We start from the raw sequence: 12,368 nt of genomic DNA on the forward strand, positions 1-12,368 counted from the left end.
GTGTGTGAACTCAGTCACACATCCCTGAGTTTATGAGAAAAGAAGAACAAGAAAAAGAGATAAAACTCAAAGATTTGGACACAGAAGCAGAAGTGCCTGGTAAAGGACTTAGTATGTGAAGAGGTTCATGTTGTGGCAAAACCAGCTCCTTCATTGAAAGCACAGTGAAGTCAGAAGGAGGCAGACCAAACAAAACACCAACGGGAAAACATGTGGCGAGTCAACAAGTGTTTCGTGACGGGAGAAGGGAGAAGGGGGCTCAAATGACAAAGTCATATAGATAGCAGGACTGGGGAGTGAGGACTTTGCAAGGGAAAGACAATATTGACATCAAAGCTGGAAACAACAGACTCTGACCTTTACGATTTCATGCGTGGGATTTGTTCACCAAGCACAGAAGTTCAAATGTTATTTGACTTGTGTCACTGAATGAATGGGTGTGCCCAGCCAGAGTCGCTTATTGAATGGTGAAATCTGAATGTCCAAAAAAAAAAAAAAAAAAAAATCTTAGTGTCTGCTCACAAGGCAGAGTTCTCACCTTGATTCCAGGCTAAGAGGTATTTCATAACAGGTTTATATAGGTATAACAGGTTTTGAAATTCGAACACTTGAAGGCAGTCAGTGAAGAAGTATGTATGAGAAGGCCCAGGCAAAGAGGGACAGTACGTAAAGCTGGCCTCGCCTGTTTACTGGGCTCCTGCTGCATGCCTTCAGCTCCACCCAGCTGGATGCACTAACTGGATCCTCCATGCATGCCTCCAAGGAGACAGACACTCCTCGGTGGCTTAGTTTATCCAAGGGGCAGGGACACCTTTGTCCTTTTGTTAGCTGAGCCATGGTTAGTCATTCTCTTGACTGAGAAATAGGAAACCATACAATGTACAGCTCACTGAGCACAACATAATAAAGAGCATCCATATGAGACTGACTGGAACCATATGGGTGTGAAAGGGGAAGATTTAGCCCCCATGGCTTTCCTGGAGCTTCAAGCCCTCTATAAGTCAACATTAAATGAATATGACCAACTAGTAAGCTGAGGAAATGAGAATCTATGGGGTTGACTCAGTTTTTCTCAGGACTTGCTAACCAGTGATGCCCCTGGCCCTGAGTTCAGCAACATTTCCATCCGACAGTCCAAGAAAATACTTCCTGGCTCCTACATCTTGGATAAAGAATGAGACTTTCCCATTGACTCCCCAACCTCTGCTCCCTCACTGACGTGTCCAGGATGCCAGACCCCTAGGAATCCTGTCCTTGCCTCCAAGTCTGAGACCCTGAACCCAATGAATAGGAATTCCCATGAGTCAGCTCCTCTGAAAGATGAGTGGTCAGCAGATGGGTCCTTTAATTGCAGAAACTTTCCTAGCTCAGGAAACAGGGCCTGTCTACTGTCCAAGATTTTTATGTTCTGCTTCTCATTTATTATTTAAATCACACCTACTGTTCCCCATCCCCACTCTCATTTTAGGACTTCCCTGGCTCTCTGAAAAAAACTCAGTATGTAAGAATTATCCAAGTTTCCATCATTATAATAGTAACACTTCAAGTATAATTTTATTAACATATTTTCTTGTCTCCTCCAGTAAGAAAATTTTCCTTCTGATAAAAGTCTCTATTGCAATTTCAGAGTTTCAAAATAAATATAATATAATATAATAATTTAGAGTTCCCTCTAATTCACCTAAGCCATTTAGCGAAGTCTCGAGGTCCATGCCAAGCAGTGTACCATAGTGATCATAGCAGTATTGCTTTAGGAATGGGCATAAAACCCACTGAGTACCAACAAGACCTAACAAGGTTTTTGTGGAACTTTCTGTTAGGAAAGTGCCTGGAACAGTATCAGTAAGGAAGCAGAGGCCAGAGCAGATACAGTCATCCTGCCTCCAACACTGAGGCAGAAGCCAAAGCTAACACAAGAGGAAGCAGAGCTGAGTGGTGAAGAGAAAACACATCCTGGCAGAGTGCTTTGTAGTCTTGAATCGCACTGTACTAAGGACCTTGCACTTTTTTGGTTACTTGAAACATTTTTTAATTTAATTAACTTGGGTTTCTACTGCTTTCAACAAAGAGCGTGCAAATCGAAATCCAGAGAGCAGTAGTGGACGTAATTTATAAAAAACAAATTGAAGAGCCGGCGCCGCGGCTCACTAGGCTAATCCTCTGCCTAGCGGCGCCGGCACACCGGGTTCTAGTCCTGGTTGGGGCACCGGATTCTGTCCCGGTTGCTCCTCTTCCAGGCCAGCTCTCTGCTGTGGCCAGGGAGTGCAGTGGAGGATGGCCCAGGTGCTTGGGCCCTGCACCCCATGGGAGACCAGGAAAAGCACCTGACTCCTGGCTCCTGCCATCGGATCAGCGCGGTGCGCCGGCCGCGGCGGCCATTGGAGGGTGAACCAACGGCAAAGGAAGACCTTTCTCTCTGTCTCTCTCTCTCACTGTCCACTCTGCCTGTCAAAAAAAAAAAAAAAAAAAAAAATTGAAGGGAGGTATCTTCCTTAAAGCACATTCAGAAAATTAGCTATAATCGTGTTTTCTAAATAAGTTTACATCCTGATTCTCATAAGAGTCATTATTATTTTGGTCATAATTTGTATTTTACCAACCCAACACCAAACCCTGAAAATTCAGTGAATGAATGAACCACAGAAAATTCAGCCTATAGTTGCTCCCGCATGGGTGTGATAAAGATTATCTTCATAGCCTAAAGATCCCTGAGCCTATGGCTTCTTTATACCTTTTTGTCTCTTCCATTTATCCAGGAAAATTTTTATCATTTCTCTTTTAATTCATCTACAACTGATGATGACACACTGAGTAGTGATACGGGAAATGGGCAGGTCTTTCGGATATGAGGCAAGGCACAGCAATCTGGCTACGACAATAACATTCAAAGTCAACATCAGGAAATGCCTAACACATTGCACATAAAGAAATAAAAGTAATTTACCCAACCTCTGATAGTAAAGAAATATTTATCCAAGATGTTTGCAGGCTTATCCAATATCCCACCAAAATGAGCACACCAAACATCAACCCCTGTAAGCAAGTTTGATTTCCAAAGGGGTAGTTGACCCAGACCTCAGTAGAATTGCTGTAAAACCTCAAAACCTGAATCTGCTCACCCAACCATAAGCTAATCACTGCCGCTGGAGTGGTGGAAGAAGGTAGTTGTTTATTTTGCAATGTGCAGAACTGAAGTCATGCAGTTATGGCTCCATTTCCAGACTTTAAGGGTGGTGAATATCATAGATGAAGCTGGGGTGGATCACGAGACCGACTCAAGTGCATTTCTCTGGCTGGTCCGTCCACAGCACCTGTGGCCTTCCTTCAATCTGCCAGCGACACGCTGAGAATGCTGAGGGCAAAGTGGGTTACAGCCTGTTTGGGGTTTACAGATGTTCTGCTTGACCAGGGCCCAGGGTTCCTCGAAATTGTAAACCAGTGTTTGGATGTCAACCACAGAAGTAATAACTGATTCCTGAGTCTTCAGATCTCCATTGTGTAGGGCCAGCCTGCCCATGTGCTACTCCTCTACTTCAGGGAGTTAATCTTCAGTAAGGAGTTGAGACCTGTAACCATCAAGATGGAGACAAGAACTTCAAGCTAAGGAAGAGACACTGGGGACTGATAAAGTCTATGTCAAAGGCATTAGGAATAGGGATTTAAGACACTACGGTTTACTGTGGCATGGTAGTAAGTTCCCAAAGCACAAAGGGGACAAGAAAGATGCACGGCAGACAGCAATTTGGCAATGTACGAAGCTGCAAGGGTAAGTCTCCATTCATTTCTGTAATAACATCTTTGCACATGGTCAGACATCTAATGAACTTACGGCCTCTCAGAGAAATTAGCCTGAAATAAACCTTAAGCGGGAACATCAGACATGATAGACTTCTTTATCAAATCTTTGTTGCTTTTGCTGCTGTTTTGAAGTTTTAGTTTACAATAGTGATGTCACTATATTGCTGTTCTAAATTAAATAAGCTGCCCAGTTATCCTCTATTTTGAAATTCTAGAAGAGGAAAACATTCCAAAAGCTAATGCTTCCCACAACTCAATTTTCTCTCTCCTGTTTATTCTTAAACTCTACCTCAAACAATATTCTTCTTTTTTTTATTTGACAGATACAGTCAAATAAAATAGAGTCACAGACAGTGAGAGAGAGAGAGAGACAAAGATCTTCCTTCTGTTCGTTCACCCCCAAATGGCCACTACGTCCGGAACTGTGCCGATCCGAAGCCAGTAGCCAGGCGCTTCCTCCTGGTCTCCCATGCGGGTGCAGGGCCCAAGCACTTGGGACATCCTCCACTGCCTTCCCGGGCCACAGCAGAGAGCTGGACTGGAAGAGGAGCAACTGGGACTAGAACCTGGCGCCCATATAGGATGCCAGTGCCACCGGCGGAGGATTAACCAAGTGGGCCATGGTGCTGGCCCCAAACGATATTCTTAAGAAGACCACAGCATCACCAATTTTAGTTAAACTTTTACCTCTAAGTTCCAGTCCTTTCCTTTTAAAAAGCCTTATTTTCCACTTACTTCCCACTGTACCCTGAGCAAGGCCTTCTCTTTCTCCCAACACCTCTTGCTTATTGTCCTACAACTTTCCTTCACACCCTTTTCAGCCCCTAGAAACTCTATTCTGCCTAAAAATCTTCATCCACCCTGAAAACACAACTCAGATTCCATGTTTTTCATTTCCCTCATTCCATTTTCAGCATATATTTTAAAAAAAACTATTTTCATTTTATTCGCAAGGTAGATCTGGGGGGAAATGAGGGGGAAGTAGAGATCTTCTATCTGCTGGTCCACTCCCCAAACGTCCACAACAAAGTTGGCCCTGGGCCAAAGCCAGGAACTCAATCTAGGCCTCACATGTGGGTAGCAGAGAGTCAAGTACTTGAGCTGCTACCTGCTGCTTCCTGGGGTGCACATTAGAGGAAGGCAGATCTGAAGTGGAAGAACCAAGCACTACGATATGGGGTGTGGGCATGCCAAGTGGCCTCGCAGGTGCTAGGTATTGTGCCAAGTATTGGAGGCAATCAAATGGTGGCTCACATACAGACTTGACTCTCAAGAAGTTTCTAGTTTAGCAAGAGGTCAAGGAAGCAAAGATGATATCCACAACAAACACATGAGACTTCCTCACCCACTGCAGACATCACTCACACTGCAGCTCTTTCCCACTGAGACTTGAGCTTTAGGATCCCCTGTTCAATATGGTCCCTACCAGAGAGTCTCAGAATGAACTAGAACGGTACCCCCAGAACCACCATCTAAGCTACGGTGAGATAGGCAGGAAAGAAAGAATTTTCTGAGTGGAGGATTCAAGAGTGACTTAGAGAGGAGGTACTCTTTGAGCTGGACTTTGAAAAATGAACAGGGCCAGCATTGTGGCATAGTGGGTAAACCTGCCACCCATAACGCCAGCATCCTATATGGGTGCCAGTCTGAGTCCCAGTGGCTCCACTGCTGATCCAGCTCCCTGCTCATAGCCTGGGAAAGCAGCAGAGGATGGCCCAAGTGCTTGGGCCCCTGCCATCCTTGTGGGAGATCTGGATGATGCGCCTGGGTTTGGCCTGGCCCAGCCCCGACAATTGCAGCCATCTGAGGAGGGAATCAGTGGATAGAAGACGTTCCTCTCTGTCGCTTCCTCTCTCTCTCTCTCTCTCTCTCTCTCTCTGTAACTCTTTCAAATAAATAAATAAATCTTAAAAAAAGAAAAGAAAAATCAACAGACAGAAAGAGATGCAAATTTCAGCTGAGAGGAAAATCTTCAGTGATTTTTTTCCCAGAGCATTCAGAGTCTGACAACATACAGTTCTTAACCATTCATATGGTATTACATGAGGTTACTTCAAAAAGTAACCTAAAATGTATACTATGAAAAATGTATGGATTTCAAAATTATTTTGCTCCAAAAAACTTTAATTTTTAATTACATTGTTTTTTTCTAAAACTTCATAAAATGCCCTTCTATTATCTTTTGTATTTATTTGAAAGAAAAAGTTACAAAGAGATGTAGAGAGAGAGAGAGAGAGAGAGAGAGAAAGAGAGAAAGAGATCGATCGATTGATCTTCCATCCACTGGTTCATTCATTCCCCAGTGGCCGCAATGGTTGGAATTGAGCCGATCTAAAGCCAGGAGTCATGAGGTTCCTCTAACACGTGAGTGCAGGGGCTCAAGGACTTGGGCCATCTTCTGCTGCTTTCCCAGGCGCACTGGCAGAGAGCTAGATCTGAAGTGGAGCAGCCGGTGCCTATATGGGATGCTGGGGCCAAGCCTTAACCCACTGTGCCACTGTGCCTCAGTGCCAGCCCCTTCTATTATCTTTTTTTGTGCGATTTTACATATACCAGAATATAAGTTAAACCATTACTCTTTTTTTTTTTTTTTTTTTTTTTTTTGACAGGCAGAGTGGACAGTGAGAGAGAGAGACAGAGAGAAATGTCTTCCTTTTGCCGTTGGTTCACTCTCCAATGGCCGCCGCGGCTGGCGCGCCGCGGCCGGCGCACCGCGCTGATCCGATGGCAGGAGCCAGGTGCTTCTCCTGGTCTCCCATGGGGTGCAGGGCCCAAGCACTTGGGCCATCCTCCACTGCACTCCCTGGCCACAGCAAAGAGCTGGCCTGGAAGAGGGGCAACCGGGACAGAATCCGGCGCCCCAACCGGGACTAGAACCCGGTGTGCCGGCGCCTCAAGGCGGAGGATTAGCCTAGTGAGCTGCGGCGCCGGCCTAAACCATTACTCTTACAAGGTGGTAAGATGATGTAATACAATACTAAATAGTTAAGAATACCCTTTTTAATCTCTTGATGGCAATGATGATGAATGGTCTTACAAGATGACAACCTTTGGAAAGTCTTTAATTCCTGTTGGATTTTTTGCCTATTGATAATTTCCTTCTTTGACATACGAAAATAACCCCTTCCATCTACAAACATACCTACATGCTATACCTTGTATTTGGAGTAAGCTAAAATTGGCAGAACTAAGGACTTCCTTTTTTCCATTCAAATAGGTCAAAAATTCATTTCTTCTTGTATACCTCAGAAAGAAGTAATATTCCTTCATCCCAAGACATGCAGTCTATGGGGGGAATTCTCTATACCTTCCAGGACTCATGGCTTTATCTGTGTCCCTTTACTGACAATAGAAATAGTCAATCTACCTACACAGTATCTGTGCCAGTTAAGGTATCCTTACTGTAAATTTAAAAAGATTGATGCTGTCAAAAAAAGGAACACACTGGAAGGAGAGGGATTTCAAGAGTCACCTCACAGAGGAAGGGCTGAACAAACAGGCTGCAGTGCAGGTAGCAGGTGGCTCCCAGCAGCTCCCCAGGGAACTAGGATGTGCTATTCTGCAGCACTGTCTTCAGACTCCCCCAGCACCATTTGTGGACCACGGTCTAATTCCCAGGATGTTGGGTCTCCCTGGCTGAGCTTCAGCCACATGCCCGTGCCTGTAACCCAGGGAGGCCAGGACAGCAAGACCTGCAACTGTTGAAGATCTCCTTGTCCTCTTATTTGCCTTCTGCGTAGTCTACACATTTGCATGAAGCAAAGATGAAGGACCAAATCTGACTCCCAAGCAAATGCAGGCATACTATCCTGAGTCTTGCCACCTGACTCACTGTACCCAACCAAAAACACATAAAGGTCATAATAGGAAACCTCACAAAATCTCCTTCAAGCTCTGCACCCAACAAAACTCAAATCAGTCTTCATACACAATGGCAGTCCAAACAAAGGCAAGTGAGATTTTACTTACTTTTTTTTTTTTCCAAAGATTTATTTATTTATTGGAAAGGCAGAGTTAGAGAGAGAGAGAGAGAATATGAGAATCTTCCATCTGCTGGTTCACTCCCTAGATGGCTACAACTACCAGGGCTCGGCCAGGCTGAAGCCAGGAGCCTAGAGCCCAGAGCTTCCTCCAGGTCTCTCACATGGGTGCAAAGTGCCAAGTACTTGGGCCATCCTCCGCTGCTTTCCAAGGCACATTATCAGGGAGTTGCATCAGAAGTGGAGTAGTCAGGACTCGAACTATTGCCCATATTGGATTCTGGCATCACAAGTGGTGGCTTTTATCCATTATGCCACAATGCTGGCCTCTTCACTTATCTTTTTTTTTTTTTTTAAGATTTTTATTTATTTATTTGACAGGTAGAGCTACAGAGAGAGATAGAGAGAAAGGTCCTTCCTCCACTGGTCCACTCCCCAAATGGCCACAACAGCGAGAGCTGTGCCGATCCGAAGCCAGGAGCCAGGTGCTTCCTCCTGGTCTCCCACACGGGTGCAGGGCCCAAGCACTTGGGCCATCCTCCACTGCCTTCCTGGGCCACAGCAGAGAGCTGGATTGGAAGCGGAGCAGCAGAGACTAGAATCGGTGCCCATATGGGATGCCAGCGCCGCAGGCAGAGGATTAACCTAGTGCGCCACAGCGCCAGCCCACTCACTTATCTTTTTAACAATAAATATTCATGGGTATTCCCCATAGGGTATATGGTATTCTAAGCACTACACGTATTTCTCATCTAGTCCTCAAGAAACTCTATGAGGTTAATATTATTACAATTTTTGTTTTACACTTAAAAAACAAAAGCTCAAAGTAAGTTACAGAGCTGGGATCTGAACCCAGAGGGTGTGCTAATTCCAGACCCTTGGACTGTGGTGTTGTGGTGTTACAGGTTAAGCTGCCGCCTGCACTGTTGGCATTTTCCATGTGGGCACAGGCTGCACCAGTTCCAATCCAGCTCCCTGCTAATGTGCCTGGGAAAGTAACAGAGGATGGCCCAAGTACCTTTCTGGTGGATAAAATAAATCTTCAAACAAAAAAAAAGAAAAGAAAAGAAAAGAAAAATTCAGACCCTTAATTCTATGTTGCCTTCATACTCATGGGTCTGCAGAGACCCCATCATGCCCATATCTTGAGTTGTACACCCTGCGACCTTTTCCCACGAGAAGCTGTCTTAGAACATAACTTGCCAGTACAGAACTGTTAGGATGAAGTGAGTTTCTTACTACCAACTCATGGAAGAATAAAAAAAAATTGTAACTGCCTATAATGCATGATCTCCTTCTGAATGCCTTAATGCCTAAAATCAAAGCGCTATCAGAGAACAGGAAGCTGGGAGTCATTTCCAAGTGCTTGGGAATAATCCAGACATTACCTCTCGGCTTCGAGTCTCCTTTTTCCCAGTTCTAGCCTAGAAGGGCAACGTCAATGATTCACAGCAGCACAAGTGCGATTCTGGTTCCACTGTGTCAAAGCGAGAAGAGCCCCACACAGGGTGCTCCCATGTCAGGGTTTGAACATCAGCCTCCAAAACACACGGGGGTTTAAACTTGCAGTTTCACTCTTTCCACAAACCTAAAACAGTGTCCAGGAGTTGAAATGCTGAGGTCCTCTATTCTGCAATCTGCAGAATACAACCCTGAGAAAGGAGGGGCAAAGGAAGGAATTGTCACTGGCACTGGCATGTACGCTGTTACAAAGATCCACGGAAATCTGTCCTAAAATCCCAAGGTTCTACAGGTTGTAGCTTGTTTTTTTTTTTTTTTTTAAGATTTATTTATTTGAACGGCAGAGCTACAGAAAGGCAGATGCAGAGAGAGAGAGAGAGAGGGAGGGAGGGAGGGAGATCTTCCATCTGCTGATTCACTCTCCAAATGGCTGCAATGGCTGGAGCTGAGCTGATCTGAAGCCAGGAGCCAGAAGTTTCTTCTGGGTCTCCCACGTGGGTGCAGGGGCCCAAGGACTTGGACCACCTTCTACTACTTTCCCAGGTCATAGCAGAAAGCTGGATCGGAAGTGGAGCAGCCAGGACTTGAACCGGTGCCCATATGGGACGCTGGCACTGCAGGCTGTAGCTTAAGCACCTGCTATGCCATAGCACCAGCCCCCAGGTTATAGATTTTTAAAAATCAGCTTCAGGGGCCAGGCTATGGTATAGTAGGTTAAGCCTCCACCTGCAGTGCCAGTTGGCACCATTTGGGTGCCAGTTCAAGTCCTGGCTGCTCCTCTTCCAATCCAGCTCTCTGCTAATACCCTGGGAAAGCAGTGGAAGATGGCCCAAGCATAAGAGGTTGTAATTTTGTTCTACTCACAAAGGATGAATGCCCAACAATACAAACAGATACTTGCCAGGGAACCATGAAATATCTGCAGCTTCTGCTGTTGGAACGTGGAAGAAAGTAGTACCCACTACCAGCTCTGGAAATTTTCTCTCACCAGAATCCCAGCACTAGGAAAATTAATAACCACACTTTATACGTACCAAGCACTTTACACTTTCCCAAACAGTTCCACATCTATTATCTCATTGTTAGCAGACATGATCATTTCGAAAGAGAAACTAAGCAACAATGAAGTTTATGATTTATAACATTTATAAAATCATGTCCATGCTCCTTACTCTTACTCTGCAGATAAGAGAACTGGCATCTAGATTAAAGAATGAAATGATGTGCTCAGAGTTCTAGACAAAGTCATCAACAGTTCGAGGCAAGAGTATTTACATCAACAGAGAATTTGAAGCAAAAACCAAAGAAAACAGTCATTTTACAAGAGATTCAAGGCAACATTAAGACACAACAGGCATTAATGTTTATGTGCTCTTATTATTTCCTTTATCTCTAAAGCTGGTTTGTACAGTTTGCACAATAACTATAGGAGATCTTAGCTGTTGACAGTTTAGTCAAAAGTAAACAAGGAGGTAGAGAATTTTAAAAATAAACCTAATAAGTTGTAAAGGTATAAAATATTCTCTAATGCTTAGACTATCTTCCTTATTTTCCCAATTCAAATCGAATTTACCTATCAGACGTACACAGTGTTAGAAAACCAATGCTACTTGTTATATAGAGCCCTCTACAGTCTCTGATCTGTACTAGGACCCCAGAGCTTAGAAGAGACCAGATAAATCAGGAGAGACTCCTTTTATCATCAGGGCCCACGTCATTCTTTCTTCTGCTTACTCTAGACTTAATTAGTTCTTCTTCTTTGATTTCTGAAGATGGAAGGTGAGATCACTTACTTGAGACCTGTCTTCTTTTCAAATATGGATATTTAGTGCTATAAATTCCCCCTACAGGGGGCTGGCACTGTGGCGTAGCGGGTAAAGCCACTGCTTGCAGCGCCAGCATCCCATATGGGTGCCAGTTCAAGTCCCGGCTGCTCCACCTCCTATCCAGCTCTCAGCTATGGTCTGGGAAAGCAGCAGAAGATGGCTCAAGTCCTTGGGCCCCTGCACCTACATGGGAGACCTAGAGGAAACTCCTGGCTCCTGGCCTTGGATGGGCTCAGCTCCAGCCATTGAGGCCATCTGGAGAGTGAACCAGCGGATGGAGGAGCTCTCTCTCTCGCTCTCTCTCTCTCTCTCTCTGTGTAATTCTTTCAAGTAAATAAAAAAATCTTTAAAAATAAATAAATATTTTTAAAATAAATTCCCCCTTGTATTGTTTCAACAGCACATTTACTTTTCATTTTCACTCAGTTCAAAATTCTTACTAATTCATCTTTTAATTTCTTCTTGAATCCCTGAGTTATAAGGTGTGTAAATTTCCAAATCTGCTTCTAATTTACTTCCACAGCAATGAGAAAACATACTTTATGTTAGTTGAACCCTTTCACATTTTACATTCATTGAGACTTGTTTTATGGTCCAACATATGGTCGGTTTTAGTAAATGTCCTATAAATACTTTAAAAGGGTGTTCTGCTGCCGTTAGGTGGAGTGTTCTATAAATATCATGAAGATCAAGCTGGGTGGTAGTATTCTTTGGGTCTTCTACATCCTTATTGAATTTTTGTCTACTGCTTCTTCAATTAGAATCTTCAACTATAATTGTGGATCTATGTGCTCTTGCAGTACTATCAACTTTTGCACCATTTATTTTGAAGCTCTCTTATTAGGTACATAAATATTCAGAACTATTCTGTCCTTTTCATGAATTGATCCCTTTATATTCAATAATGACTTTTTTTTTTAACCCTGGTAATAGTTTTGCTCTGAAATTTACTTTACTTTAAAAGTAAAAATCTACTTGATGTTTACACGGAGTCCAGCTTTATTTTGATTAGTAGCTGCCTGACATTTTTTTATTCAATCTCATTGGTTTATCCTATCTGTGTCTTTTTATAGAGTGCTTTTTTTTAAGGGCCTAGCAGTTAAGAAACTGGTTCAGACATCCACGTCCCATATCAGAGCACTATTTCAATTTTTCAGCTTCCTAACTCCAGCTTGCTACTAATGCAGACCCTGGGAGGCAGCAGTGATGGTTCAAATAATTGAGTTCCTGCCACCAAAATGGGAGACCTGGATTGAGTTCCTAGCTCCCAGCTTTGGCCCCAGCCAAGGTCATTTTAGGCATT

General features: G+C 43.9%; 1 protein-coding gene across 5 annotated transcripts in view; it reads right to left on the reverse strand.

Annotated features, from left to right (window-relative positions):
* PLS1 (plastin 1) overlaps positions 1-12,368 on the reverse strand; it is a 135,594-nt gene that overhangs the window by 68,231 nt on the left and 54,995 nt on the right. Inside the window, exon 2 of one of the 5 annotated variants that reach the window (XM_070072688.2) lies at positions 358-474. The exons of 3 other annotated variants lie outside the window; for them this stretch is intronic. The gene's annotated coding sequence lies outside the window, so the exon portion shown is untranslated. Of the gene's footprint in view, positions 1-357; positions 475-9,166; positions 9,190-12,368 lie in introns of those variants that run through there. One more of the 5 variants, XM_089331098.1, reaches the window with a different exon arrangement.

The sequence above is a fragment of the Oryctolagus cuniculus genome, chromosome 4, assembly GCF_051225735.1.
Source record: "Oryctolagus cuniculus isolate XC-2025 breed Fujian yellow rabbit chromosome 4, ASM5122573v1, whole genome shotgun sequence".
In the NCBI taxonomy this organism is placed as follows: Eukaryota; Metazoa; Chordata; class Mammalia; order Lagomorpha; family Leporidae; genus Oryctolagus; species Oryctolagus cuniculus.